At 53.9% G+C, this 4,938-nt stretch overlaps 1 pseudogene; it reads right to left on the bottom strand.

Annotated features, from left to right (window-relative positions):
• Positions 1-260: 260 nt before the first annotated feature.
• Positions 261-2,702, bottom strand: LOC123084336 (protein LYK5-like; annotated as a pseudogene).
• Between the last annotated feature and the right edge of the window lie 2,236 nt (positions 2,703-4,938).

Below are 4,938 nucleotides of genomic sequence, written 5' to 3' on the forward strand. Positions count from 1 at the left end.
TTAAGAATATGCAATTGATCCTTCTTAGTGGGAAAATCCACCTTGTAAGTCTGGTCCTCCATCTTGTCAAGATGCCACTGATAATTGCCCGGTACCAACTCTCGCAGCTGCCTCACAATCTGAGCCTCTGTCATATGTCCATTGGTAACCTTGACCACTTGGGTCATAGGTGCCACATTAGGGGACTCAAAAAACATCAACTCTTTGCAGCAAACTCTGAAAATTTTAACCCCTGGCTTAGGACCGACAAGAGAGGGCAGTCACCGGTCACATGCTGCGATCTGAGGCAGTAGTCACAAAGTTCATTAGTACAGTCTGCGACAAAGTGTCCCGGCTCGCCACATCTGTAGCAAGGCAGTTTCTTCTTCTTAATGGCCCACTTCGAAAGCTTTTCGCCATCCGCTTTGTCCGCCCCACCATCACCAACCTTAGCAGATCCAGGGGCCACCGGAAAAGTGACCGCTGCCAAGGCTCTGACTGTGTCTACAGCCACCGTGGGCAAAGCAGGTATAGCCGCCGCCGCAGCTGCTGTGATATCCAGTACCACCACCTGGGGCGTGTGTGTCGTGTCAACAGTCGGCGGCGGTGGTGGTGGAGGTGGACACGGTGGAGGTGGGCGCCTCCCACCCCCTCTCCTGCCGCGGCGATGTCCACCCCGGAAGCTGTCCATTAGGGCCGGCGACTCCTTCAACAAAATATCCGTGCGGACCCAATGAAGCCGTTTTAGAGACACCTGTGGATGTTTGTTTTATTTGATTGATGATGGTGCTGGCAACACAAGTCTATAGGATGCGTACGCCGACGGTGACCTGCTCTGTAAAATGTGTCACTAATGTGGACTTATTGTACCCGAGCAGGACATGCAGTAGGTAAGCCTGAGCTAGGGTCGCAGTTTAATGTCCTATTGTACTGTACATCCCCGACAGCGAAAGGAGCACCTTGGCAATGGGCGGCCGCGCCCGGGGCTGCCGAGCCACACACCTCAATGCCAACGCGAGCATGGCGACCGCCACGTCCAACGGGTACTGGCCGTCCAGCCGGCCGTCGATGAACGCCGTCACCCTGTCCAGCAGATCGTCCTCGCTCAGGCGGCCCAGCCGTTCCGCTTCCTCCCAAAGCAGCACCACCTTCCCGTCGTTCTCAGGGCCGCCGTCGCCGTTCAGTGCCACCGCCGCCTCCTTCCCGGACAGAAGCTGAAGCAGGACGACGCCGAACGCGAACACGTCGAGCTGGGGGCCGATCAGCCCGTGCTCCACGTACTCGGGCGCTTGGTAACCCTGCGTGCCCACCACGTTCCGGGTCATCCACAGGCCGCCGTCCTCGGCGTCGGCGTCGACGGTGATCGCGCGCGCGAGGCCGAAGTTTGAGAGCTTGGCGCGGAAGCACGCGTCAAGGAGGATGTTGCTGGTCTTGAGATTCCTGTGCACGTAGGGAGGGTCGGTGTAGTTGTGCAGGTAGTTGAGCCCGCCTGCACACGCTGGCTCCATCCGAGCACCTCGCCGCCGTGGACGTGGAGCGAGTCGCTGAGCGCGCCCTTCTCGGCGAACTCGAACACCATGTACATGTTGCCGCCGTGCATGCAGATGCCCGACAGGCGGATGAGGCTTGAGTGGTTGAGGCGCCCCAGGACGCTCACCTCGCCTCAGCGCTGACGTCGTCGCCGGGCACGCGCTTCACGGCCGCGGCACCGCCGTTGATCACCGCGCGGTAGACCGATGAGTTCCCGATACGCTGCTCCTCCGAGAAACCTGATGTAGCCCTTTCTAGATCCCCGTAGTCGTGCACGGTCAGCGACTAAACCGCCTCGCGGACGTCCACAGCCTCCACAGTCGGCCACATCAAAGCTCGCTGCGCCGGAGCCTGCAATGGGGTGGTGTTCGTGTTTCCGTCGCCGTGCCGCTAGCAATGACATCATAGCAAGAAGAGAGCGAGCACGCACCCAAAGCAAGAGCGCTGCATCCAGCACCAACGCCGACAGTGACCCACCAGCGGCTGGATTCGCCGGAACGGGCCGTCGGGACCAAATCAGATGCCGGTGCTGGTGGCGGTGCCGGAGGCTCCGGCAACTCAAGGAGCTCATCATCAAGCTCAACGAGCATGGTGGTGAACGGGTACACGGTGGTGTCCTCGTCGATGTTGTTGGCATGAAGCAGGGCCTGGTAGTCCGCGCGGAAGCGCTGAGCGACGGTGAACGAGTAGTCGTCCCAGTCGAGGACGTAAGTGACGAGGAACCTCACCCCGGCCGCAGCCTGCTCGGCGGACGGGCACGCGCAGCGGAGCGGCACGGTGAGCGCGACACCGGGATAGATGTCGCTGTCGCGCACGGGGTTCTGCGCCATGAGCGCCTGGCAGGTGGAGAGCCCCTGGTACGTCTCGGTGGCGATGGAGAAGTAGGTCTCGTCGCGGAACTGGACGACGTAGGCGGCGCCGTGCTGGTAGCGGCCGGCGGCCGTGCAGGCGCAGGGGACGGGGACGAGGAGCAGGGTGTTGTTACGGACCCGGGATGCGCCGGGCACGTCGTTGGCCGCGGCGATGGCAGGCGCGCTGGCGTTGAGGAGGTAGGCGACGGTGACGGGGAAGCCGTAGCTGGGCAGGTCGGAGCGGAAGGCGACGTAGGTGGCGCATGCCGGGGAGCTCGAGCTGTTGTCGCTGCAGGTGTAGCCGAGGATGGAGGTATGTTGTCTATGTTTGACAATTTTCATCTTTTTTTTCAGATTGTTGTGTTAGGTTATTTTTTTCTTGTATCAGAGTAATATTGTGATATATTTTACTTTGAAACAAAAGAAAGTCTGACGTGATATCATATAGTACTCTGGAACATTTTGTTTTTGAAAAAGGTTAGCACTCAACCGAGTAATTTCTATCGCACTGTCTGCTGCCTCGCGTGCATTACGTGTGTCCTTAGAGCATCTCCAAGACCCGCGCTTCGCGCCGAGCGCAAAAAACCTGTTTGCTGCGCGCGCTTCGGCTGGTTTAGCGTGGCCGCCAGCGCTGGCTCCAGCAGCCGCGACATAATGCAGCGCACGCGCGCCGTTCCAGCAGCGCGCAAAAATACAGTGCACGCGACTCGCCGGGCATTTTAACATATATGACATTTTGGACACGAAATGAGTTTGAAACATTTATCAAAATGCAATGAACATGTGAAATTTGACACAAACAAGTTGATGAATAAAAATTCATGCCCACAAGTTCAAAATCATGCCCACAAGTTCATCCAACCAAATTTGACATAAAATGAGCTCAGGCGGTGGCGACGCCAACGCTCCCCGCGCTAGGGTTTCCGGCGGCGGCGGGGGTCGCGGCGAGGGGGTCGCGGCTGTACAACGGGGTGAGCGGGGTGCCGATGTGTGCGTCCATGGGTGGCAGGGCGCCAGCGTCGGCGCGCGCGGGGCGTAGGAGGAGGAGAGGAGAGAGTGCGGCGCGAGCGCTCGAGTGTGCCGCGCGCGGAAGCGGGCGCTCCAAAGACACCACGCGGGATAGTGCTTCCGGTCCCGCGCCCAACTCGTTATCGCGCGCATGCCGTTTTTGCGCATCCGCTGGAGCCACCCGCCGCGTTGCGCACGCTAAAACGGCCTAATTTACGGCGCGGCGCTAATTTAGCACAGCTGTTGAAGATGCTCTTATAGAAGCTCAGTATTGATAGCAACATCATCCATGTTGCAAAAGGACGGTGCAGGGCGAGGCGCGTGACGCATATCTCTTGTGAGCTAGCCTCGGATTGCAACATGACCCATGTTGGAGTGGCAACACGTGACATGACATGGGCAGCGACACATAGACCATGGGGCTGTTTTGTTGCCACCCTGGAGGTTGTGCCTGAGAAAAATGCATGCCTGACAGTAGCCAGAGAATCTTTTGTTTTTTGCCTGGTCAGGTAGGATTGAGAAGAAGCTGTTTGGTTGGCGCCTGGCCTATGAAAATGCTTAGGTACAAGATGCTCTCTATTTATGAATGGGCTCACGTGGGTGCCCAGTTTTAGATGTGACTAGATCATGGATGGCGCGCTTTGCTGCGCCCGTCAATTTTGGCAATAAGATAGTCAGAATTTCTAAAATTAGTCACAAAATATGTTAAATTTGTGACAAACATATATCACTAATCAAATAGTTGGTTGGATCTTGAGTTTGATTTGTATGATTTGATAGTTGGCCTATTCATTATTTTTCCTTGCCAAGATTTCACCTAAGTTGGAGTGTTGGACATCCTTCCGCATGACACTAAATTATTGAAGCAATATTCACATATTGAACCATGAGAGAACGTGTGTATATAGCTCATACAAAAATGTTTCGGATACAGAAACCAAGTTATGCAATACCAATTAATGCATAGTTGAAAATTCTCCATAAGCATATGGAAAATGAACTAAAATATCACCCCTTGTGTTAGAAATGTGATTTTGGCCTACTTTTACGAAGGCATAGAGCTGAAGGACATATTAAAAAATTCTGCACACAAGAACTATTCTGCAATATCTGAAAATAAACTCTTTGATACACGCTCTAAATGATAATTAATCGGTCTAGGAGCAACCCTGACAATAAGAAACTTTTGTTTGTAGTAGTGGTTGGATTGGTCACAGATTTCTTGTCTTACAAACCAGTGGTATGATTAGGTCCGAACTGATATAAAGTATCTGAGAACAAATAAGAAATCACTATTTCCTCGATATATCTGTCAAAACACACTTCATAATTCATATATGTGACATATACTCTCCAGATGTTCAACTTACAACATGTATTTTACATTTAGTAATTGTAATCACCAAATAATAAAAATAGGCAGCAGCTCGCAATGGTCAACATGGCATTTCTCCAAGATTCAAAGATCCCGAAAAGATCATAGCACCTTCAATACAGGTCAATGTCTCAAAAAGTCGAGGGCATACTCAAGTCATTACAAACCATATTTTTCTGCAGATTGAACGCACTC

This window comes from Triticum aestivum, chromosome 4A (assembly GCF_018294505.1).
Source record: "Triticum aestivum cultivar Chinese Spring chromosome 4A, IWGSC CS RefSeq v2.1, whole genome shotgun sequence".
NCBI classification, from domain to species: domain Eukaryota; kingdom Viridiplantae; phylum Streptophyta; class Magnoliopsida; order Poales; family Poaceae; genus Triticum; species Triticum aestivum.